This window comes from Zeugodacus cucurbitae, chromosome 3 (assembly GCF_028554725.1).
Source record: "Zeugodacus cucurbitae isolate PBARC_wt_2022May chromosome 3, idZeuCucr1.2, whole genome shotgun sequence".
NCBI lineage: Eukaryota > Metazoa > Arthropoda > Insecta > Diptera > Tephritidae > Zeugodacus > Zeugodacus cucurbitae.
The window spans coordinates 40,691,396-40,719,391 of NC_071668.1; the positions used below are offsets into that span (position 1 = coordinate 40,691,396).

General features: G+C 35.9%; 1 protein-coding gene across 1 annotated transcript in view; it reads left to right on the forward strand.

The window, feature by feature from the left end:
- LOC105219691 (apolipophorins) overlaps positions 1-27,996 on the forward strand; it is a 133,209-nt gene that overhangs the window by 64,608 nt on the left and 40,605 nt on the right. The window lies entirely within an intron of this gene.

The following is a 27,996-nucleotide window of genomic DNA, read 5'->3' on the forward strand; positions in this document are numbered from 1 at the left end:
ACAAAAAAATGAGAATGTAAACAAATTTAAAAACAGAAAAGTCAAAAACGTAAGGAAAGACAAATTTCGGGTGTAACCGAACTTTTTCTACTATCATATTATTATATATTGTAAGGTTCAGAGGCAATGAAAATTGTTTCAAGCGTTGGTAAAGCTTTATTACGATTGAAAAATACGGTAAGAGATTGTTTTATATACGGTATTCAAAATTGGTTAAATTCATTTTTAACCAAAAGAAGATTTCGATGGTATACTTCTACAATTTGTGTACCTGCAGTAGTAGTTGAATGATCTTTATCAAGCAGGGAACTAAAATTTTTTTCTTCGAGAGTATGTTGCGAGAGATTGAAATGTGTACAATATTAACAATCATATGTTACAAACATAATTCAAATTGTATTGTGTTTTAAATTATTTATTGGAATATGCGAATGAAGCCAAACTTTCAAGCAAATACAAAACAATATGATTAGTTTATAGTTCTTAAATATTGAAGTATATTTATTTAATAAAGTAAATAATATAATTAAAGTTCCTTTTAATGATATAACCCAATGAATATTTTTGTTGATTGATGAACATTTTTGTTGATTCTCAAATTGAGATGCGTTTGAGAATCAACCTTAATTTCAAATCTCAAACGTTTGTTCTCTAAGTCATTTCAATTTGAAAACAAAGCCATTCTCAAACAAAAAGGCACATTTTTAATATGAAATTTTCCTTTGTTCTCAATTTGAGAATGTCAAAATCTCCAACATTTTCTCAAATATGAAACGAGAGGAATGGAACGAATTCCAATTACATTAATTGAAGTTGCCACTGATTTAAAAATAAGAACTGGTTGAAATTAAGTTTTGAAATTAATTTTTATTTATATAAGAATTTATAGAGGTATATTGTACGCAGTACATATACATATATACATAAATTTTATTAAACAATAAATAACATGGTAACATAACAAAAATTCATTTTTTAATTTAAATTAACGAAAATAATGTACATTCTTAAGATAAGGAAACAAACGAAAAAGTTAATTTCAGTACAAAACTTAAGAATAATCCAATTACAACTTATAAAATTAAATTTAAAACTGCCGCGCAATAATATAAGAACTAATTAATCTACGATTACCGATGACATATTCTTTTTGTTTTCGTATTCAATTATTTTTTATACTCTCGCAACAAATGTTGCTAAAGAGAGTATTATAGTTTTGTTCACATAACGGTTGTTTGTAACACCCAAAACTAAACGAGTTAGATATAGCGTTATATATACCAAAGTGATCAGGGTGAAGAGTGGAGTTCAAATCCGAATGTCTGTCTGTCCGTCCGTCCGTCCGTCTGTGCAAGCTGTAACTTGAGTAAAAATTAAGATATCGTGATGAAACTTGGCACACTTTCTTGGCACTATAGGAAGGTTGCTTTCGAAAATGAGCAAAATCGGTCCACTGCCACGCCCACAAAATGGCGAAAACAAAAAACACATAAAGTGCCATAACTAAGTCATAAATAAAGCTATGGAAATAAAATTTGGTATGAAAGATCGCACTAGGAAGGGGCATATGTAGATGTAATTTTTTGTGGCCCGCCCCCAAATAGGTTTTTTGTACATATCTCGGAAACCAATAGAGCTATATAAACCAAACTTTCTGCAGTCGTTTTTTTAGCCATTTCTTAATACAGTCCAAAAATGAAAGAAATCGGATAATAACCACGCCCACCTCCAATACAAAGGTTAGGTTGAAAATCACTAAAATTGGGTTAACTCACTAACGAAAAACGTCAGAAACACTAAATTTCACATAATAAATAGTAGATGGAAGCTGCACTCAGTTTTTTTTACAAAATGAAAATGGGCGTGGCGTCGCCCACTTATGGGTCAAAAACTATATCTCAGGAACGACTCGACTGATTTCAATGAAACTTGGTTTGTAATAGCTTCCTAACCTCCCAATAATATGTTGTGAAAATCGCTTGTTGTTGGCCAAATCGCTTCACAACCACGCCTACTTCCTATACCAGAACTTTGAAGACGATCTGTATCGTTTACTTTACAATATATAAAGTAAGCACTAGTGAAGATATCGGTGCAGAACTTTGCACAAATACTGTTTAATAATGTTTATAATGTGGCAGCCCCATTCTAAAAATCGCCGAAATTGAACCATAGTTTTTTAAGGCCCCATATATCGAACACGAGGACCTCGGTGCTTCTAACCTAATATTATGGTTCCCAACTTTCAATGAACTTTATACAATATATATGACGAATATGTGGGTCAAATTGTGTATTATATAATATAAATAAAGTTAAATAAATAAATTGTGAGAGTATAAAATGTTCGGTTACACCCGAACTTACCCCTTCCTTACTTGTTTTATTCTATTGCTGGCGTGTTGGAAAAAATTCAATGTAGTCCGCTCGAATTCCATATCCGTGCCAGCGGTAGGGAATTTTTGATGGTATGCCTGTATAATAGAAAAAAATTACAAATAAGAATAAAGCAATAAAATAAATATTACGCCTTAATGCTGTCGTCACACTAAGTGCTCTTGCCGGTTTTTTCGTCTTCGTTCCTTTCCAGCAGTATATCTGGGCAACATCGCCCGTAAAAACTTTTCGCCAAGCCATTTTAACAAATTTGTTCGAATTGGATGCTATTATCATTTGCAATTCGGCCACCTATAAAAATATATAGACAAATTATTGATGTAATAATATAAATGAGAATTTACCAAATCGTTAAATTTTGTTTCGAAAGATTGAATTTTGTCTTCAAAAGTAGCGAAATCATGCGCTTCTGCAAAAGGTTTTTTTGGCAAAATTTTATTTCTTTTTTTTTGTAGCATTATGTGAGGTCGATTTAACTTCTTCCAATACTCTCTTCAGAAGCTTTTGAGTTGTATGATGTTCTGAAATTATCATATGCATATGTACAATAACTATATAAGTATATGTATGTACCTTTTAACAAATCTTCTACCTTCTTATCCAGACTATCCAGTTTGCTACTTAAGTCGTCAAAATCTACGATTTAATTAAAATGTTAAAACCACTTCAAAAAAACGATATTGTATTAACTACTTACTTGATTTAGTGGTTTGCTCACATCCAATCGATATAAACGAGCTATTGAAATCCATCTAATTGTGAATAAGAGGAATAAATACATATTGACTACATTCAAAATTACTAAGCAAGATCATTTTTTGTGATATTTCTTCCGCTAAATGCTGATAGACGCAACTTGAAAATTGTAAAGCAGAGCAATATCTTATATTTTATTTGGGCAGCAATATGAGTTTTACTATTACATTTACATTTAAGCTTGGACAAAAAGTTCTCGAACTTAAATGCGCTAATAGATTCTAATCCTCCATAATTTAATGCATCAGAATGTAAATGAGTAAGACAGTGGAAGTTAAAAGTTAAGAATGAATCATTATAAAGTCTAGAAATGTTTTTGACGAATTCACTTAAAAGAATTTTCGCACACTCATATTTTTTAGCGTCTAAAATATCAGCTAGTAAAACAATTCCGGTATATAATAGAAACTGCTTTAGTTCTGTAGCCTTAAACCTCTCAATTTCTTGTAGGGTACGTGGATGTCGAGCAAATTCTTTGGGAACCTGATTACTTAAAAAGAGTATTTTAGAATTTAATGAATTAATTTGGGCTGGTTTTAAAGAATACAATCTATTTTTGTGCCTAATTATTTAATTATTATTATTAACCCAAACGATTACCCTCCTCCCGCCCAACCGACGCGTGGGGCGCAGTCCGCATACGAGCGGAATTTGCCGAGTCTAGAAAGGCAAGAGATTTTTAAGCGTCCGGTTCTCAAACTGCTCAGCTACAGAAAGAAACATTTCAACAGCTGAGATTTAAAAATATATAAAAACAAAAAGTTAAAAATTTCTGAATATTATTTATTAAGAGAAGACAAAATAGTTTTTTTGATGCTAAATATTGAGTCAGATGGATCAAATGTGCTGGAATGCGAATTAAAATCATGACATATTCGGCAGAATGGTTCATTTAACTCAAAATTTGTTCTAGAAGATTTTATAAATAATGGTCTAAACTGCCTGGATGAACGCAATGGGACATTAAACTTAATATCAGACAAAAGGAATGAACTACAAACTACACCATTCAGAAGTTTTACTAGAAAAATTATACCTAGCATTTCTCTGCGACTAGTGAGTGTGGGAAGACTTATAAGTTTTAAACGACTAGTATACGGGGGAAGATTCAATCTTGAATCCCAATGTAAGTGGCCTAAAGCAAAAAGTAAAAATTGTTTTTGAACGGACTCAAGCTTATCAGAATGGGATTGATAGCTAGGATTCCATACCACAGAACCATACTCCAATATAGGCCTTACCAATGTTGTAAAAAGAATTTTAGTAATATACGGATCACTAAATTCTTTAGACCAACGTTTAACAAAGCTAAGAGCACCTTTAGCTTTTAAGACAATTGAATTTACATGAGAATTAAAATTTAGTTTAGGGTCCATATTAACTCCTTAATCAACAAAGCTAAAAACTTGCTCTAAACTGAAGTTATTTATTACATAGGGGGAAAGATCAACAGTTCTACGGGAAAAGCACATCGTTTTACATTTTTTAAGATTCAGTGGCATATCATTTTTGTGACACCAAGTAACTAAATTATTTAAATCCGATTGCAGCTCAGTCCTTTCGTTATGAGAAGTATATGATTTAAAAAGTTTTACATCATCCGCATATAATAAAATTTCTGAAAACTTAATTACTGAAGGTATATCATTGATGAACAACAAGAACAGAATCGGGCCGAGATGACTACCCTGTGGAACCCCTGAAGTGACACTAATTGAATCGGATAATGTATTATCAAATAAAACTTGTTGTTTTCTGTTAGTAAGATAAGAGGATACCCATTCAAGAAGTCTTGGTTGAAAACCAAGAAGATTCAGTTTTTGCAAAAGAATTGAGTGGTTTACTCTATCGAATGCTTTACTAAAGTCTGTATATATAACATCAGTATTCTTATTATCCCTAAAACCCATTGACACATGGTTTACAAATTCAAGCAAGTTAGTTACTGTAGATTTCCCTTTACAAAATCCATGCTGAGAGAATGAAATTAAAGGAGAGATTAAGAAAGTTATTTGGTCAGTGACAATAGCTTCAAAAAGTTTGGGTATAGCTGACATTTTAGCTATCCCCCTATAGTTCTCAACAGACGACCTCAAACTGACGACGCAATTTAGAATATTTTAAATAGTCAACAAGAGCTCCAGTTCTTTTATAAAGTTTAAAAGCACGAGCTTTTTTATTTTTTAATTTACATAGCTCATTCGAATACCACAAATTTGAACTTTTTCTTTTGATAATAAAACATTTCGGAACAAATCTTTCAAAAATATTATAAATTGTTTCATTAAAATGTGATACATTTAATTCAATATTACCACTATAATCAGGCCAAGTCAATTTAGAAAGTTCACAATTAATCTTTTTGAAGTTAGCTTTCGCAAAGTTGAACCGAGAACAAAGGTCCTGTTTGTTGCATACAAGTAATTCGTCTATGATTTCGATATTAATTTCCAAGGCAGGGTGATAAGAGTCCTCTGGCAAAACTAAAGGATCAGATCGGACCACAGAAACTGTTGAAGTATTATCAACATAGACCAAATCTAGGAATTTACCAAACTTGTTCGGAATTAAGTTAATTTGGTTAAGACCCATCCCAGACATTTCTTCCAAAAACTCATTAAAGCTTAAACGAGTGCAAAAAGGGGTAATGCAATCGTCAACAGATTTCCAAGATACACACGGTAAATTGAAATCGCCTAGAACAATTATGTAATCAGTATTCTTAGCAATTGAAAAAACATTATTTATTAAAGAAGCATGCTGCGTATATACAGATAAGTCCGATTGAGGCGGAATATAAGATAAAGTTAGATAAATAGAACATTTATTAATACAAATTCGTATGCACTTAAATTCAATAAAGTCCGCATGAGGAACTTCTACTTCTTCAGATGGAATTGAAGAATGCACAGCAAATAGTACACCCCCCCCGACTCTGTTCAGTCGATCGCATCTAAAGATTTGAAATTCACTATTTAATATTTCGTTATCAAAGATATGAGGTTTAAGCCAAGTTTCAGTAAAAGCGATGACTTTAAAATTACAATTAGTGCTGTTCAAATACAATTCTTTTAATGTTGTATTTAAACCCCTTACATTTTGATAGTGAATTTGTAATGAATTTTTTATAATTAGTTTTTTGAATCCGCAGCATTTTTTGGAATATGAGCAATTACAGTTTGTTTTTGTTGCTTTTGCTCGAATTCGCGCACGAAAGCACCAGGTGGCCAAAATGATTCATCAAGTAGCAATTGAAAATTAACAGCTGAAACGCCAATCTTGAAAGAAGATATGTTTCTTTCGTATTTAAAGTTAAATTTTCTGACATCAATATCAATATCGTTAATTTTTAATTTCGACGAGATGTAAAACTTTATATCTTCGATTGTGGTATCCGAAGCGAATCTCGAAACGAAAATTGATTTTCGTTGAGGTATTACTACCAAATTTTTTGCCACAAACTCAGAGTTAATAGGAGGCGGATCCTGAAAAGTTTTCCGCTTAAGGTTATCGTTATTTGTTTTCGGAGGATTAAGCACTTTTGAAGAAGAAGGCTTCTCTCCTTGAGGGCAAGGAGATGAGAGATTAATAAGGTCTAATTTCACCGGTGACATACTTTTTACGGACAAAGTGGCAGGTTCTTCATTAGACGGACGTTTACGTTTTGATGAAGGCTTAGCATTATCATCTTGATCATTTAGGCATTTAAATGATTGAAACAACACTTCATAATGCTTAAATTTTTCTGTAAGGTTTTGAAGTTCTCGACCGATTTCTTTAAAATTATTGCGCGCCTGTTTAAAAACTTTAAATAATTCAATATCTGTCGGTCTACACTTTAAGCACGACCAGCGCAGACCCTTTCCATCGAGAATAGAATCTAAGATTCTACCTGTCAATCCAGCACATTTAAGATGGGCAAGCCCGTCACAAAGCCAACAAGAAACAAAACGATCAGAATCGCCTTTAATAGTACAATTCGGAAAATTGCAAGTCATTATGAAAAAAAAAAAAAAAAAATTAAATTGAAGGAAAAAACAGAATAGTAAATAATAATAAAAATTAAAATATGATATAATAGTAAATAGAAAAACAATAATAGTTATACTGAATTAGCCGAGATCACAACCAATATAATAGTGAGCAGTTTGAGAAGCACTGAGCCACTTAAAAATAACACGCAAACAGCTGTGAGCAAAAATGAAAGAAAAAAAGACGAATCAAAAGAAAAAGAGCAAATTAAAACAAAAACAATATGCAATCGCACAAACAATTGCAAAGTAGGAAATAAAATTGATAATTGATAACAACAACAAATGATTTAAAAGACTCGGCACCAGAATTTAAGAAAATAGTTAAAATACAATTAAAATTTAAATATAACACAAAAGCAAATTAGCACAAATACTTAGCTTTAGATTACACTTATTAAAAGTAAAACTTTCTTCAATTATATTAATAAATTTAAGCACAAATTCAAGAACCGAGGAAAAATTAAACTTCACAGTTTGACGTGTTGCCAGATTTATCCAGCCAAGAAGTAAGCTTTTCATGATACCTAAACACACCACATGCATATAGTCATATGGAAATGACTTCACAATGTCGATTGGTAACTTTTCAATAGCTATTTGGTTCAATATTTTATGATGATTTTCATTACTTCGTGATCGAAAATCTGCATCTGTTCTATTAGGATAGATTTCACTACGGAAAATTATCCGATGTCCAACAGATTCGCCTTTTTGAGTGCATTTTATGCAACAAAAAAAGTCAGTGTGTCCTTTAACACCCAATACATAGGATCTTGCTGGGGCATCACAAATAAAAGACCGGCAATAAATTGAAAAATGTTTACCATTGAAGTTTAAACCATGTTCTAATAAGTACAACAACTCATCCACAAATCGTTGCAAGAAGATGTTCGGACAGAGTGCCATACTATTTCCGCAATATGCTCCCACAACCATGACAACTGGTTCCCCATTTACATTTATTAAAATAGGCCAAGCTTGCAAATTAGAACTTTTTGCGAGTGGAAGGCCATCAATATTAATGTTGAGATGAATTTCGGTGGAATCAAATGATTTCCTCACTAGTGTACTTTAAAGTTCGTGCATCCTTTGGAATATCTCTAATATATTTTTGTAGAATTCCTAACAGACTACTAGTTGCAACGGTGGAAATATTAAATTTGACCGCCCACTCCGCTAGATCTTTCCTAACTGAAGTGTTTGTCACGTTTAGGTTGGATTCCTCATATACGGAATCTTCACTTTCTATACCACTAAACTCATATTCCACCCTATTGGAAGTAGAAGGACTTTCCTCCACAGCCGCATCTACACCTAGGATCTCCAGGCTTTTATTTTTCCCTACTCCATCACTATCTGTGAGCAAGTCAAATATCTGCCTCACTTCACTTTTTATTTTCTTTGTAGTATGCATTTTCTGTTTGAAATATCACAATTATAACAAATATTTATAATATTATACTTCCTCTCACTTTTATTCTTCAAAATTGCTGCACATCACGATTACGTTTTTTTAATTATGAATACTTTTTGACAGATGATTGATTGGTTATTATACGGAATGAAACGGCATGCCATATATTTGAGAAAATGATTTTTATCAAATTGTAAAATGTTGGAAACAGATTTGAGAAATAGACTTTGAGAAACGTTTGAGAAAATGTTGTCTTTCAAATTGCATAAATGTTGAACTTCAAATTGAAAATTAATATTTTCTCCAACGTTTGAGAATTCCAGTGTTGTTGGAAGATTCAATCTTTTCTTGCTCATATGTATGTACATATGTCTTTATATGTATGTAAGTATGTATAATTCTTCTTAACCAATAATATAAAATATGAATAGTTACAGTAAGTACATAAAAAGAACTATTGCTTTTTAGCTCCAATGGTCAATTCATATTTTCTGTTTTCCATTTTACGTTTCTTATTTTTGGAACATACTCTGTTAAAGACATTATTTTAGTAAATTAAACTACAAATATACCTTATTGACTTGCATATTTTTATACTCTCGCAACAAATGTTGCTAAAGAGAGTATTATAGTTTTGTTCACATAACGGTTATTTGTAACACCCAAAACTAAACGAGTTAGATATAGGGTTATATATACCAAAGTGATCAGGGTGAAGAGTGGAGTTCAAATCCGAATGTCTGTCTGACTGTCCGTCCGTCCGTCTGTGCAAGCTGTAACTTGAGTAAAAATTAAGATATCTTGATGAAACTTGGCACACTTATTTCTTGGCACCATAGGAAGGTTGCTTTCGAAAATGAGCAAAATCGGACCACTGCCACGCCCACAAAATGGCGAAAACCGAAAACACATAAAGTGCCATAACTAAGCCATAAATAAAGCTATGGAAATAAAATTTGGTATGAAGGATCGCACTATGAAGGGGCATATCTGGATGTAATTTTTTTGGGGAAGTGGGCGTGGCCCCGCCCCCTACTAAGTTTTTTGCACATATCTCGCATACCAATAGAGCTATATAAAGCAAACTTTCTGCAGTCGTTTTTTTAAGCCACTTCCTTATACAGTCCAAAAATGAAAGAAATTGGATCATAACCACGCCCACCTCCCATACTAAAGTTAGGTTGAAAATTACTAAAAGTGGGTTAACTCACTAACGAAAAACGTCAGAAACACTAAATTTCACATAAGAAATGGCAGAAGGAAGCACTCAGATTTTTTACGAAATGGAAAATGGGCGTGGCGTCGCCCACTTATGGGTCAAAACCCATATCTCAGGAACTACTCGACCGATTTCAATGAAACTTGGTTTGTAATAGTTTCCTTACATCCCAATGACATGTTGTGAAAATAGGCCAAATCGCTTCACAACCACGCCTACTTCCTATATACCAGAACTTTAAAGACAATCTGAATCGTTTACTTTACAATATATAAAGTAAGTACTAGTGAAGATATCGATGCAGAACTTTGCACAAATACTATGTTAATAGTGTGGCAGCCCCATTCTAAAAATTGCCGAAATCGGACCATAGGTTTTTAAGGCCCCATATATCGAACACGAGGACCTCGGTGCTTCTAACCTAATATTATGGTTTCCAACTTTCAATTGACTTTATACAATATATACGAATACGTGGGTAAAATTGTGTATTATATAATATAAATGAAGTTAAATAAATAAATTGCGAGAGTATAAAATGTTCGGTTACACCCGAACTTAGCCCTTCCTTACTTGTTTACATTGCGTTTCGCAGTTTGAAATTGAACGAAAAATTCGTAAAATGCACGAGTTTGAAACTCGTAACCGCAATACAGAGTACTTTCATTGCGAAGGGGAAAAACAAATGCGTTGAATGAAATTTACGATTCGATTGTCGCATTTATAAAGTATATTTTTGCGTTTGCGAGTGTTTTCACTTGCGTAACGCCTTACAGAGTAACCCCCTTGAAAATTGGTTCTCGCATACATACATGTATGTACATATGTACACTAGGCATCAAATGAAAGTATATTTTTATTACTTGCTGGCAACCTCAACGAATTGTATTTACTTCCTACATATTCGCTTATAGTTAGATTAATATAGCTGTCGTGAAGATACACCGTTATGTAAATAAACAGTTGGAATAAAATGCGTACTTAGTTTTTTAAGCAAAAAATATTTACTCGATTGAGAGTGATTAGTCTTCGATGGTTCGCCGATAAGCGCGCGTCAAATGAAAGTATAACTTTCGTTTCTGTTATTTTTTTTGAAGGTACAGTTGAATTTAACTACAGATTTAATAAAATTGCATTTATTAAGAGGATTTCTGTTGTAATGAAATTTTTTTTGTTACGTTCTTAGTGGAAAATGCGGAAATCTGAAGAAATTCGGAATTTAATTGTAGAAGATAGGAAGAAGGGTGAAACATATCGAAAAATAACCGAAAAATATTCTATTTCGATCGGAGGGGCAAGAAAAATTTTTGAAAACTTTAAGAAGAGGAACACATGCAAAACTCAGTACGGTGGCGGTCCAAAATCCAAAATTTCCATACACGTTGGACGACTATTACGAAGAAAAGTTGCCGAAACCCCTGAAATTTCATCGAGAGAGTTGATCGAAAGTTTTGATTTAGATGTTTCAGTTAGTACAATGCAAAGAAAACTGCGAGAATTGGGCTTAAAAAATTATGTCGCAAAAAAACGACCTATGATTTCCATAGCGAATAGGAAAAAGAGACTGGCATTTGCAAAACAGTATATAAATATGCCAACCACTTTCTGGGATAAAATAATTTGGTCCGATGAATCGAAATTCGAGCTAAGGAGTTCAAAAAAACGTAAACGAGTGTGGTGTAAACCTTCTGATCGCTTAAAACCAAAGTGCATACAATCAACTATAAAACATGGAGGCGGTTCTCTTATGGTTTGGGGCTGTTTCTCTAAATTTGGAGTAGGCAGTTTAGTAAAAATCGATGGACGAATGACCGGTGCTACATATGTTGACATTCTCAGCGAAAATTTGACAATAAGTGCGGAAAAAATGAAATCGCCTGGCTACTCGATTTTTTGAAGAAAACTTAATTGAAAAATTGAACTGGCCAGCTCAATCACCTGATTTAAATCCAATTGAGCATTTGTGGTCAATATTAGATTCAAAAATACCAAAAAGCAGCCGCACAAACTTGCAATCATTTTTCTTAGAGATGAAGCGCCAATGGCATGATATTTCAATGGAAATATTAGAAAATTTGGTTCGAAGTATGCCAAAACGTCTTCGTGCTGTAATTCAGAACAAAGGTGGGAATACTGATTACTAAATTTACTTTTAAACTCAATGCTATTGTATTTTTTGCAAGTTTATACTTTCATTTGATTTCTGGAAAAATATAGTTTCATAAATAATTTGTTAGTTAAATACCCATTGAAATATAATAATATTGTATGAATTAATAATTTTTTATTTTAATAAATCTGCACTGAAATTACTTCTGTGAATTTTATACTTTCATTTGATGCCTAGTGTATGTCTGAATATTACGGTTCCGCTTCAAGGGAAAGGAACATTGAGATCAGTGAAGTAATAGTATTGGTTGAATTACAAAAAAAAAAACAATGGAAGAATTAGAGTTCGAAATATATTCCTGATTTCCTTATGGGATAAACAAGCAAAACAGAATAAGAGCGAAGTACAATGAACAATAGTTAGTAACAAAAATTTAAGATTTCATTTCATTCATGTGTTCTTCCAACCGTGGCAGACAAATTAATATTCTTATAACTTCATGTATCTACTTGTTACTTTCTGTTTTGAACTCTCTTTTAATCCGAAATCTCGGTCTCCAATCTGCTATCCTTGTAATGCGCATTTTCGGCTATCAACTGTTTTGGTGTTTCAAATCCGCGAGAACTTCAGTAAAAATTTAGATATCTTAATAAAACTTTGTATACGTCCCGTTTCAGATAGATGGAACTCAACGTTCTTTTGCATTGGTCGTTTCTGCATTAGTCGAAATAGTGCTGGGGACCCACAGCCAAAAAAAGTTCTGGGCCTAGCAGTTTTGTTGCAACAGCCGTTCGAGCTAATTCGTCCGCAAGCTTGTTGCCCTGTACGCTATTGTATGCTGATAGATAGTTGAGCCTATTTATGCATTTGCTGACCAAGCGGCACTTTGTTTCGCACGAGGTAATCGCTTGGCTGTCACTCATGAAGGCAATGCGTTCATTGCGGTACCTGTGCTGGATATTTATCTCAGTACACCGGTTAAATGAATAGACTTCTACCTGAAATATGCTATGACCAGCTTCTGCTTCTCTACGGTAAGAAAAGCCCTAGCCGACCAAGCTCCGTATGTGACTATGGGCCTCACTATCATGGTGTACATCCATCTAATGGTGGCCTTTAGTGTCTTGGTTGGTTTCGCAACCGTATTGTTCTCGTGTTAATTTCAGCGAATAGAAAAATCCATCTGCATATCCTTGACATCGGATACCATTCTCCATTAACCACACTAAGAGGTCATTCACCCTTAGACTCCAGAGTAGAGGGGAGAGCACCATGTAACTCCATGTGGTGCCAATCTGAATCGTGCTGTCTCTTGAGATAGTCTCTGCTATTCTCAAACGAAGCAATTCTTCCGCCCATCTGCAGATGGTTCGACAATCTGCCTCTTTTTCATCGTGTTAATAATGCTGGTCGAACAATGTCTAGGTAGGGACATATTGCCACGTCCAGTTTGTAGACCTGCCAGCTATGTATGCGTGTTGATTTCTGTGCAAAGTTTGCATTTTCAGTGCCTTTGTTCTGATCTCATTATCAATGATCTTCTCCATGACTTTCAACAAAAAGGAAATTAGACTAAATGTCCTGAAAGACATGACCAGAGAGTAGTAATTTTTTCCCAAGTGAGCGGGATATGTGCTAACGCGAGAATCGTTCTCATCATCAAGATCCGGACCTACTTTACCGAGTCTACTGTGAATATCGACTTCGCGAATTCCGAGTCAGTGCGGTTGGGGATGTGTCCATCCCCGCAACTTGACTTTCCTTGAGCGACCTCGGAAGTGCGTACTTAATAATGCTTTTATCCTATTATCAACATCTTTCTTTAAGGCAATACAGGCTCTTGGTCTATCACTAAATAGGTCTCAGATTACCTTGTTGTCATCGGCCTTAAGGCCTTTTTTTTCCCATTTAAAACCCAGGGTTTTGTTCATCTTGTTCACTGAGCTGAGCCTCGTGGTCAATGTTTCCTATGGCGAGTACGCCACGCCCAAGCGCCATGGCGTGATATGTGGTCTTATCACTCCTGGCTGCAAACTATTCATTAGGCACGGAGTCGCATAACACCCTGTATTAGGAGGTGGCAGATCTTAGTCATCGCCCACTCACGGTTGCCGTCAGACTTGACACAAAGTACCTGAAGGAACTAGCATGGCGGACTGACGGTGGTCGCCTGAAAGCCAAAATAAGCAAGTCTGTTAGTACAGCCGAATGTCAAACTCTATCAAAAGCCTGAGACACATCTAAGAAGGCCGCCGAACAAACGTTCTTTTTATCCAAAGCATTTTCAATGAAATTAACGATTCGGTGTACCTGGTCAATTGTTGAATGATGATCACGAAAGCCGAACTGATGTACTCGTATAAGATATTTTCGATCTATTATTGATTTGAGCCTCTTTATGAGAACATCCTCGAAGACTTTCGATAAAGCTGGCAGCAGCGATTTTGGCCTATAAGATGTGACATCATATAGTGGTTTACTCTGCTTAGGTATCATAATAACTTCAGATACTTTCCAAAGCGATGGAACGTATCTTAAGTTAATGCACTGTTTACAATGTTTAAAATTTTTTATACAATTCTTTTGTAGATTGCGTAATATTTCTCCGGATATTAAATCAAACCCAGGAGCTTTTTTGCGTCCCTGATAAGACTTTTAATTTCTTTACTAGTAACTGGAGAAATGCTTTGTGCATTCGTTTTGGCCCATCCAGTTTCGTTTAATTTTATTGGTACGACATGTTTTATTTGTTTATTAATATTCCTTGCAGCTTTCCAGAGCGAATAATCGGTAGTTTTATCAACAGTGAGTTTGGACAAATACGTTTTGAAGGAATAGTTTTTAAACTGTCTGTTCTTAGTTCCGCTGTACATCTATTAAGATCTGTTTTTAACGATTTGAAAACGGAAAATATGAAAATAGTGCGATTTGTAGAACATGCCTGTATGTGTAAGTTAAGTAAAGTTAAACAACAGTTGTTATTTTGTATTTTTTAGTTTATTAGAATTTGGAGAGATAGGACTGCACCTTATGAGTTACAATTTACAACAAAAATTTAACTGTAAAGAATAATATATCTAGAGCCTATGTTCACTATTTGCTACCTGACTTTGTAACAGTTCACCAATTTCCTTATCTTCTCAATATCTTCTGTTGCACTATAATAGTATCGAGCGACCAATGCAGTGGATGTGCGTCTCTTTTCTTTTAATTTTTGGAGCACCTTCAAAATAGAAAATACAATAGCTATGGTGAGGAGGATAGCCACGCTAAACGTTGCAGGCCTTGTTGTCAGCTTTTTATTTATGTATTCAATGTATTGTAGATTCTTGATGTTAAGTCTTTGTTATTATGATAGACTCAGATATTCGAGAATTGGGACCCATTTATTACGACTTCAGCATCGAATGTCACGAGAAATGTGCCGTGAGTGGTTATTCCGGAACTGCTGTTTTATAACAGCAGTTACATCATTTAAGATGATGATACCGTCGTTTATTACTTCCAACGGCTTTAGGTGGATGAGTATTGCAATGCGCCGTGCCACCGGAGTGTAGTTGTTGAGCACAAGTGGTGAAGAGTATTTTCTTGCAGAAAGTCTTCGAGAATGTGTTGGTGCAGTTTCCAATTGGCAGGATCTTATCGCCGCAATCTGCGACGTTGTTGCCTTTAGCGAAATTTAGTATTGTGCCGTTGGGTTCGACAGGGAAAAGAGTTATCTATTTACAAACTAAGCTACGTTCAGGATATTTAATTATGAAATGTAGGAAATTATGATCTAGTATTACATTGGCATGTGTTTCTTCCATTAAATCTATTATTATCATATCTGTAGAGTGCTTATTTAACATTTTCACTATATCTTAAGAATCGAGGTTAAGAGGGTTAATAACGCGAATCTTTACGAGTGCAGTTGACAGCAAGGTTCTATCCCTTGGAGGTAATGTTTCAGTAAAAAATCACTAATTATTAAAAAAATTTACATAAATACGTTATTATTTGAACTTCCACTTTAGAAAAATTTAGATATTTCTTTGCATACGTATTCTTTTGTTTATATTTAATTGAAAAACAGCTATCAGTATTGCATATTTTCATTCAATATAGGTTAAAAGCGGTCATGCTTAACAATGTTGCCAACGAAAATGACACTAACTCTCTAAAATTTTGAGGAATAAATGGGAGTTAGCAAACAGAGTTAACTGAGTTAACTTTCAAATTAACCCCGAGTAAAGCAGTAAATCTGGATTAACGCCGGCGTCTGTCAGGAGTATTAACAGTTTCTAAGTGTTTCTATATGACCTATATCAGATTCTAAAATTTGTTTCATATGCGTCTGGGGGAAGTGTTTCATCAGTAATCTTGTTTCGCCAGTTATTTCTAAAAACATGGTTAGATTAGATGAGATCGTGAAAAGCATTCAAGGTGTACGGACGTGCTTTTTAATCCGCTCCGTGAAAGCTGATTTTTTTTACATAAGTAAACAAACGAAAAGTAAATAGCATCGGTTAAATTGTCGACAAACAATCAAATCAAAAAACAGTGCACAAAAATTACCATAATAAACATAAACAAATAGTGCACAAAACAAAAATATAAAAACAATAAAATCAAACCAACAATAATGAGCGCTGCGCAGCCTCACCAGCAAAGCCGTAGGCATTCCTTAAATGCCTACTTCAGCTTCAGCAACGGCGGTGATGAGTCATCGCAGCGATCAGCTGAAATGTAATCGAAGCAAAAGACGTAGTCAGCAGAAGCAGCAGTAAACAGCAATTACGCAACAACAAATGTGCTGACAGCAACAAGTATGCAGGTACCAACAAGCACCCGGATAACGAAGGAAAACAAAAGGGAAGGTGAGAATGTACAATACAAGAAATACCATCTATTCAGACTGGTATTGACCGCTACATAAACACAAAAAGGAAATCTAGTCCAATTAAATCAGCGGTCAATAACAAAAAATTTCAAGCAGGCACGCCTAATGGTAAAAAGCCACAAATTTTAATCGGCAATAGATTTGCCTTACTGAGCAAAGAACCTAAGTACTACTGCAGCAGTGAATGCCAAACCTCCTCCAATCTATTTGCGTGAGCGTAGCTCAAATGCGCATGTCTCCAAATTGAGCAATTTAATAGGCACAAACAATTTTCATATAGTGCCTTTAAAAAAGGTAACATAGATGAAACGAAAATTCAAATGTACACTGAAAAAAGTTTCATGGATGTAGTGAAATTCGTAACAAATAATAACAAGAATTACTACTCGTACCAATTGAAGAGCTCTAAAGGCCTAGTGGTAGTTATAAAAGGTATAGAGTCTTCGGTAGACTCTAACGACGTTAAAGAAGCTCTGGAAGAAGGTGGTTTTAGTATTAAATCAGTAGTAAATATATTTAGCAGATATAAAGTACCTCAGCCAATGTTCAAAATAGAATTGATACCAAATAATGAACAACTAAAGAAAAATTACACCAACTGCCAAGAGTATGGGCACACGGAAGCATATAGCACTCTACACAGTGTCTGTGTGGTGTGTGGTGATCTGCATCCTACATCAAAATGTACTATTAAAAAAGAGGATTTAAATAAAAAATGTAGTAATTGTGGTGGAAATCACACCGCAAACTATAGGGGTTGCCCGGTATACAAAAACTTAAAAACAAAATTGATTGTTGGAATTCAAGCACGCCGTAATCAAATGATAAATATTCCAACGAAGTTATTGAAAACCCTGTCCATATTTCAAAACAATGTATTCTTAAAAATAATGCTACACAAGAGAGCTATGCAAACGTGGTAAAAGGCAACACAACACAAATGCTATTGCCCAAAACCAACCAAATGGAAGCATTGAAACAATGATTTTAAACCTTACCCAATGTATGTCAACAATGCAACATATGATTCAAGAGGTAATCAAATCATAAAACCAAATGTTGCAAACTTTTTAAGTAAAAAATGAGCGTACTTAACATTTGTATATGGAATGCCAATGGTGTTAACCAACATAAAATGGAGCTTATTAGATTTCTGAATGAAAATAATGTATCACTTGTCTCTTTGTGAATCTTAGGCAAGTTCATTAATATTCGTCTTTCTTTTAGAGCTTCCCAAGCCAAATTGAAATTGTCGTCATTTAATGCGAACTGTGTGACTATTGCGCCTGCCTGACCTTTAGTTTTGTATCGGAGGTGATACAATTTTTGTGCTTGTGTTAATTGAGGATGTTTAATGTAAACGGCAGTGAACATGTCCCGGAAGGACGGCCATTGATCATATCCTCCATGGAATATTTCTATGTCACCTTGAGGTGGATGCCTGAATTTGTGTCTTGTACTTGTACTTGTGGCAGCTCAACTCTCGGATGTGGAGCCGGTGCAATTGGGTTCTTTAGTTTTAGCTGATCTGAGATCATAGCTTTTGTCTCTTCATATCGGTGTAGGCAATTTTCATACTTGGCGTAAGCCGAAAATTTAAAATTTTCGGGTAGATCTGAATCGTCAGATTATACTATTGCGTCATAAGCCGCTTGGAGACGTCTCCAAAAATTGTCAATAGATTGATTTTTGACTTCTAAAACCGATTCCGAGTTGTCTTGAATCGGTGCAGATGAAAATCGAGTGCAGTATCGTATTAGGCTGTCACTCTCAGATATGAATTTTGTATATAAAATGTCTTTAAATTTTTTTTGATTTGTGGCACCTTGTTTTGAGCGTGTAGCTTCTGCAGGTGTACATGGACTTTTTCGTCGGAAATCATTTTGTGAACTTTTAGAAATTGAGTAGATTTTGATTCCTTTGAATCTATGTTCATTTAGAAGAAATATATTAAAAGAGATATATATACGTATATGTGTATTTGATTTTGTTATTGCAGTGTAAACTAAGAAAGTATTAAATGTGACTAAGGAAAAACGAAACCCTTTTAAGTAAATAAGAGTATATACAGAGGTAGTCAAAATTATTTACACATCGGACGTTTTTTTACAACTTTCACACAAAAAACTTTCGCTTGTTGTTGTTGTTGTCGCAGGGTAACAAAGTAGTCAGTTTGGCTAGAATAGCTAGAAATATGGCGGAGATATAAGCAAATGAACTGAAGACTCGCAGTAGTCAAAAGTGTTTACACACATTTTGTTTTTGCGTCGAAAGTATTTACACACGGCGATTTAGCCTTTATCCTTGGATTTGGTTTGAGCAAAAGTAGTAATTTGATTCTATTGCATTCTTAAAAACCTAACTCAGCCTTAAAATATAAAAATTGGTAAATAAAATATCGAAAACAAAGGAATTATCGAATATAACTAGATTGGAGACTGTTACTAAGTTTAAGACTCGGGTTTAGGCTTCGGAGTTAGTTAAAACTTATAGAATTTGATGGAATACTGTTTATAATGTTATTAAAAAGAAGGAAACGAAGTATTGCAAGGACAATTTAAAGATAATTGGGCGGAAACCTGTGATAACTCAAAGAGAATGCAGAAGATTAGTAGGAACTATCATACAAAATCGCACAATTAGTCCTCTTAATATTGCAGCATCATCGAATCAGCATATTGCATGAACAGCCAATGATGCTACACTGCTAAGGACATTTTAAAATAGTAACATAAATACATACGTTGTGTATAAAGTTGACCACTTCCGAAACCAAAAAAGCTTTTTTTCCGAAACCAAAAAAGCGATATGCCTCTCATTTGCCTTAAAATGCATCCTAAAGCCTGTCGTGGACAGATAAGGCTGAATTTTTGTTCCAGGGCATCTTTAGTAAACGCTTTATGCATTTACCACGTGAGAAGAAGAATAATGCAGCTTAGACGCTAAATAGAGTCGGGAGTGATGATTTTTGATTTTTTTTTTATTCTTTGGGGAAATTTTCCTTACTTCTGTTTTGGAGATTTGGTACTAATTTAGTGACCCTTAATCATCCGGATATATCAGAATTCACATGACCATGCCATTGTTGTGGTCCGTCGGCCTTTTCCAACTATTGACTACATTTTACAACAGGATAATGCTCCATTTCATGAAGGATCTTTATCTTCAAAAGTTTTAAATGAAGCAAATCAAGTTGACCACCGCACAGCCCTGACCAAACCTTTAGTCAAAATGTTTGGTCTTTCGTTAAATATCAGAGGACAATTGATATAATAACCGAAAACGCCGAAATTAGCGACATTTGGTCTAAATTAACTGTTAACTTAGCGCACAATTGTGTTGAATCAATTCGGACCATAAAGCAGGCTGGTATTGATGCCAATGGTAATGTAACCAATTATGCATTTATCGCCTTAGAATAGTAACTTAGACTAAACATTAAAATTAAAAAAATTATCATTAAAAACTAACAGGATAATCCATTTCATGTTGTGTGTAAATACTTTTGACTACTCCGAGTCTTCAGTTCATTTGCTTATTTCTCCGCCATATTTCTAGCTATTCTAGCCAAACCGACTTCATTTTCTCGGGAATAGATCAAGGTTTACAACAATATAGCATTTTGTTACCATGCGACAACAACAACAACAAGCGAAAGCTTTTTGTGTGAAACTTGGAAAAAAACGTCCGATGTGTAAATAATTTTGACTACCTCTGTATATATATATATATATATATATATACTAGCAGACCCGGCCACACGTTGTTGTGGCTAAGGTATACATTAAATTAAGTTGGTCCAATCTTGGCTTCGGCGACGACATTGATTACTCGATGTCGATTTATGTTACGCAGCATGATGACAACTCACACTACTTTTAATTGCAAAGTGAGTGGTGATAGTACAAGCAATTTTAAATAGTTTGGGATAATTGACTACGTCATCCTGGTAGCTGTGTCAACTCTCCTGGACCGAAATTCTAAATTGCCGCATTAAGATCATCGATATCTTTGTTTTTTTTTTTTACCAACAATATAGGTCATTCAATTAGTCATTTATGGTTATCATATTGAGGTTTCATGTCAGGAAAACTTCAGTTTCAAGTCAATGAAGTGAGAGAAATCTGTTGGAAATGCTATTAATCCATCGAGGTGTCAACTGTGAACCTACCATTTCCAACTGCTTCTACAATCGTAATTTGATATTGATACAAAAACACTCATATGTTAGTTGTGAATTGGCGATACTTTATGTGTCGCCACAAATTAAATGACTTGAGACATGCGATTAGCCCGTCAGTAACAGTTGATCCAGGAATAATTGGAAGAGTCTGGCGTAAATCACCTGTGAACAGAATCCTGGCTCCACCGAAAACGTTTATCGACAATCAAGATCTTTTAAAGTCCTGTGCAGTACCTCCAGCGACTTCTTGAATATTTGGAAAATCTTCGTTATAGCGCTATTTTTGGCGATTTTGCCGACTGGTGTTTCGTTCATTTGCAATTTAGGTGTAATTTCAAGACCGAATGTGCCGTTTGTTTGCCTACTAACAGGTGCCTATTCCCGTTAACCTTGAAAACCTTGGAACCTTGGTGAAAATGAGTGAAATTGGTTCTGGAATTACATCAGCCCTCATATACTATATATGATGATTTTCTATTGGACTTTTTGCCGAATATATAGGTCATATTGTGCGTTATCTTAATAAAATTACATCAATAAATTGCGAAACTGTAAAATGTTCGGTTGGACGTGAACTTAGCCTTTCCTTATTTTTTTCAAATTGTTTTGGGTTATCAACACAACCTTATACAATTGAACAATAACAAAAATATTTTAACAAAGCAACAATGACAACCTTCAAAATATTATTTTTTTGTTTTCTCTTTTTATATTTTTCTTGTCAACTCGAATAAAATTCTCTTATTGATATCTTCCTCGCAATTTTTCCATATTTACTCACTTTCTAATCTTTTTCTGGCCTTCCACGAATATTTCAAGACTAAAATTAGCCAGATCGGTTTGAACTTCAACAACCAATTTCCCGATTTTAGAAAACTTTTAATTTTCTTCGCGGAAAGTTAAAAAAATTTAGGGGTGGACGACCCTTAACATTTAGGAGGATGAAAAATAGATGTTGTCCGATTCTACACCCTAGCCGATATGCACGCTAAGATTCACGAAAATCGGTCGAGCGGTTTCAGAGGAGTTCAATAATGTACACCGTGACACGAGAATTTTATATATTAGATATATTTATTATATTTATTTATTTCTTTTATTTTTTTCGATATAATTAAAAGGAGGCGCGTTTATCGTTTCAATTAATTGCCTTTGTATGTATTTGCTTTTAATTATTTATTATTTTTATTTATTTTTATATATTTATATATATTTTTTATTTTCTCTAGTGAATTGTTAATTATTTTACGGACTTCTTCGTATGCCCTTTTATGTATGCAAGATTGTAAGGAAAGGGGTCAATACCCTTTGTACATATGTATGTGTGCACGATATGTGCTAATATAAGAGCATGTAATTATGCGTTACTGTGTTTACCAATCCTGCTTGTTTTAGTTTAAGAAGAACAAGGGGTGTTGCTTGAATCTGCCAATAAGGACTTTGAGTGTTTTTATGTATATGTTTTGTTTTGTCTTTGAATATATATGTAGAGCGTATGTTGTGGTAGGCACGTCTTTACTCTACGAGTCGTCAAGAAGAAAAGGGACGAGTCTCGTGCTTTATTTGTCATTAAAGGAAAGGAAAAGTGTACAAAGCAAAATGTCAAACTGGCAGGTAGAGTTACCATGCGTAATGTAATTATAATTAGATAATAGTAACTCCGAAAAGAGTGACGGTGCTGCCACATTACTCCCCTCCTAGTTGGGATCTGCGGCGATGTATGCAGGTTTCAAACGATCGATAGAAATTTTGACTATTTTGTCGTTAATGTCGATGGCGAAGTACTTTGGATGTCGGTGAATGACTTTGAAAGGCCCTTTGTAGGGTGGAGATAATGATGGTCGTACCGACAAGTCGCGGATGAAGATCTGGTCAGACGTCTTCAAATCTGCGTGAACAAATGATTTTTGAGTCGTATGCCAAGACGTGTTAACTGGACGTAGGTCGCGCATTATCTGTCGCAACTGTGCTACAACTTCAGTCTCACTAGCTGGTGCAGGACAGTCGATGAAAAATTCGGATGGCAAGCGTAGGGTGGTCCCAAAAACTAACTCGGCCGGGGATGCTCCAATATCTGGTTTGAAGGAGCAGCGTAGTCCTAAAAGTATTATTGGTAGAAAATTTGTCCAATGTTCCGTGTTGTGACAAAGTATGGCTGATTTGAGTGTTCGGTGCCAACGTTCGACGATGCCGTTGGTCTGTGGGTGATAAGGCGTAGTTCGTAGGTGTTTGACGCCGATACATTGAAGTAAATGTTGAAAAAGCGTACATTCAAATTGACGCCCTAGGTGGGAAGTTATATCGGTAGGAATTCCGAAACGCGATATCCAGCCGCTGATTAATGCCTTAGCTACTGTTGGAGCGGTGCTATCTGGGATTGGAAAAGCATCAGGCCATCTGGTAAAACGATCGATTACTGTAAGACAGTAGCGATGTCCCTCGGACAGCGGAAACGGTCCGACGATATCGATGTGTAAATGAGCAAAACGTTCGCTGACGCAAGTTCGTCGTTGAAGAGGAGTGACGTTGTGTCGGTTGACCTTGTTACGTTGACATTGTAGACACTGTTTTGCGAAATTTCGGCTGTCGCGATGAATTTTTGGCCAGGTGAATTGTTCGGTCATCATCTTTGATGTTGCGCGTGTACCAGGATGCGCAATATTGTGGGTTGCCTGAAGTACTGCTCGGCGGAATTGTTTGGTGATGAAAGGTCGGATACGATCGGTCGAAATATCACAGTACACCTTTTTTGTGCTAGAAGGAAGAGCATACGCAATTAGTTTCAATGAATGCTTTACTTGCCCATTGAGGTATGATTGTAGCTCTTCGTCTGTTGCTTGATCGGTGGCTAAGTCGTCATAGTTGATTGCTTGTGGTGTTGATTCCGAGGTAATTACTTCGATGCGAGACATCATATCGGCAACAACATTTTGTTTACCAGAAACGTGTCGTATGTCTGTGGTGATTTGAGCGATAAAATCGAGTTGTCGCACTTGACGATCTGAAGCTTTTTCGAGGCGTTGATAAAATGCAAATTTCAGAGGTTTGTGATCTGTGTAGACGTGGCATTCTCGTCCTTCAAGCACAAAACGGAAATGTCGGATTGCAAGACACATGGCTGTTAGCTCCCTGTCGTAGGTGCTGTATCGTTGTTCGGCTTTTGTGAATTTACGTTGGAAGAAACCTAGCGGTTGGAGTGTGTTGTTAACTACTTGGTGTAGCGCTGCACCGGCTGCGTAGTCGGATGCGTCAATCCACAACGAAAGCTGCGCGTTGGGAGTAGGATGTGCTAGTAGCGTACATTTAGCTAGGTCTTCTTTGCAGGCTTCGAAATGTTGAATATTCTCTTGGGTCCATTCAAGAGGTGAGTGATCATTGCGTTTGTTGCCAGGCCCCATCTCAAATAATGGTGCTTGATGTTGAAGCGGATTTTTCAAAAAAGGTCTGTAGAAATTTACCATGGCGAGAAAGCGTTTGAGATCCTTCGCTGAGGTCGGGAGCTTAAGGTCCGTGATTACTTTAACACGATTTGGTAGTGGTTGTATGCCGTCTTGGGTGATAAGATGTCCAAGAAATTCGAGTTGCGGTACTCCGAGTACCGATTTTGCGACGTTTATTGTTAAGCTGTGATCTCGTAAGCGTTGAAATACTTTTCGAAGGTCGTTACGGTGTTCTTCTGTTGAGGTAGAGGCTATGCAAATGTCATCCAAGTAAACGAAAGTGTTCTCTACGCCGCGAAGAACTTCGTTGATGACCCTTTGGAATGTCTGCGCCGCATTGCGTAGTCCAAAGGTCATGTGAGTGAACTCGTACAGTCCGAAAGGCGTTGTAATTGCCGTTTTGCATACATCCTCTTCATGTATAGGAATTTGGTGAAAAGCCTTTTGTAAGTCGATTTTTGAAAAAATTGTTTTGCCGGATAATATGTGCGTAAAGTCGTGCAAGAACGGGATTGGGTACCTGTCCGGTACCGTGACTGCATTCAAGGCGCGGTAGTCGCCGCAAGGTCTCCAAGAACCATCTGCTTTGCGTACCATATGTAGAGGGCTCGCCCAGTCGCTACTAGACGGCCGACATATGCCGAGTTTCATTAAGAGCTCGAATTCTGAACGTGCAGCTGCAAGCTTTTCCGGTGATAATCTTCTTGGTCTGTTGAATACGGGTTGTCCGGACGTAATGATGCGATGGATGACGGTAGATTTTGTTGCTGCTTCCAGAGGAGGTTGACGAGTTATGTCTGCAAAACTTGATAAAATATCCGAGAATGGCAGATTTACGTTGATTGTCGAAATATTTGGCGTACAGATTGATTTCACCGAACATATTGTTTTTAACGCGGTGCGGCGGTCTAGCAATCGATGTCGTTTTAGATCTGGTAAAAGATCGAAATGTGATAGGAAGTCGGCCCCTATTATAGCCTGGGAAACGTCGGCGTTGATAAATTTCCACACAAACTCTCTTCGTAAGTTTAGGTTTAATTTCAATAAAGCTTCACCAAACACTTGAATTTGTGAGCCATTTGCGGCAAACAGTTTTGTATCCGATTTGGATGCTTCAGCGAACGTCGAACACTTTGGTATAGTTGACACCTCTGCGCCGGAGTCGATAAGAAAACTCATTTTAGTTGTAGTGTCGAATATATGAAGTCGTTTGTTCGATAGTTTTTCAGAACGTTTGCCTGATTCTGAGAAACAGTTCGCTGAGCGGGCCTATTTTGCGTCGGTTGATGATTGCGGATGAGCCATTTTGCACGGCTGTCTGCATTTACGAGCGTTGCGTCCAAATTTGGTGTGATACCAGCATGTTTCGTTGGAGGAGTTGTGCGAGTCGCGATTACCTGCCGGGGTCCTAGATCTAGCCCGAGAACGATTTCCATGATTGGTGAGTAGTTGGTCGAGTCGTTGTCTGAGCGCTGCTACTTCGGCTCTCAGATCTTGTTCGGTACATTGCTGCACGGTACATACCTCGCTGGTTTCTCCTTGACGCAATTTGATCGATTCCGTGATGGAATCGGCGATCTTCAACTTTTCGACGATTGACACATTCGTTGCTATAATTTCTGCTTGGGTATACGTTGGTAATCGTGTGATCCATAAGTCGTGGAGAATGCTCTCGCTTAACGTGGTTCCCGCGGCGCGCTTCATTTCGTTGTAGAGGTCGCTTGGGCGCCGTTCGCCCAGAGGCATCTCGCGAAGTACACGTTGCAGGCGTCGCTGCTGGCTTTCGGTGAAATTTTCGAGTAATTTTGCGTAATGTAATTATAATTAGATAATAGCAACTCCGAAAAGAGTGACGGTACTGCCTTTTCGTGTGATTATGTATACATATATATCACATAATTTTTTAATATTTTTATACTCTCGCAACAAAAGTTGCTAAAGAGAGTATTATAGTTTTGTTCACCTAATGGTTGTTTGTAAGTCGTAAAACTAAACGAGTTAGATATAGGGTTAAAAATATCAAAATGATCAGGGTGACTAGACGAGTCAAAATCCGAATGTCTGTCTGTCCGTCCGTCCGTCCGTGCAACGGATAACTTGAGTAAAAATTGAGATATCTTGATGAAACTTGGAACACACGTTCCTTGGGACCGTGAGAGGGTTGCTTTCGAAAATGGGCAAAATCGGACCACTGCCACGCCCACAAAATGGCGAAAACCGAAAACACATAAAGTGTCATAACTAAGCCATAAATAAAGTTATAAAAGTAAAATTTGGAATAGAGGATCGCACTAGGAAGGGGCATATTTGGATTTAATTTTTTTGGAAAGTGGGCGTAGCCCCGCCCCCAAATCGGTTATTTGTATATACCTCCCAAACCAATAAAGCTATATAAACCAAACTTTCTGCAGTCAGTTCTCTCACGTACCCCACCACACACCATGAAAATAGTTAAAATCGGATAATAACCACGCCCACCTCCCATACAAAGGTTAGGTTGAAAATTACTAAAAGTGGGTTAACTCCGTAACGAAAAACGCCAGAAACACTAAATTTCACATAAGAAATGGCAGATAGAAGCTGCACTCAGATATTTTTACAAAATGGAAAATGGGCGTGGCATCGCCCACTTATGGGTCAAAACCCATATCTCAGGAACTACTCGACCGATTTCAATGAAACTTGGTTTGTAATAGTTTCCTTACATTCCAATGATATGTTGTGAAAATAGGCCAAATCGCTTCACAACCACGCCTACTTCCTATATACCAGAACTTTGAAGATGATCTGAATCGTTTACTTTACAATATATGAATTAAGCACTAGTGAAGATATCGGTGCAGAACTTTGCACAAATACTATGTTAATAGTGTGGCAGCCCCATTCTAAAAATCGCCGAAATCGGACCATATGTTTTTAAGGCCCCATATATCGAACACGAGGACCTCGGTGCTTCTAACCTAATATTATGGTTTCTAACTTTCAATGGACTTTATACAATATATATGACGAATATGTGGGTCAAATTGTGTATTATATAATATAAATAAAGTTAAATATATAAATTGCGAGAGTATAAAATGTTCGGTTACACCCGAACTTAGCCCTTCCTTACTTGTTTTAATTTGCGAACAGCAGATTTCAATTGAAGCTGAGTGGAAGGGGAGCGATATATCTGCCATTCTCGTCTAGCATGTCTTTATTCATTTACAAGCTGTTCTATTTTCTATTACTGATTTTTCTGAGACCAAGTGGCTTATAGTTTTTTTTTTTGGTGTTGCTAAGACCGCTGCGTTCATAATTATATCATTGAGTTCCCTTATACTTTCGTCAATGTCTCCTTCTGTATTTATTTTGTATTCAATATTAATGTGGCTACTCACGTTCTTTTCAACAAATATAGGTTCGTGAGCCCCAATACTTGTTTTTTGCATTGTAATCTCCACCTGCTAGAAATCTATGACCTAACGTTTCAAAAAGTCTTTAAATTCGCTCTCTGTAATTTTAAAACGAGGTGGACAGGTTTAAGTCCCCGCAACGATTTTTTTATAGATATTGCTT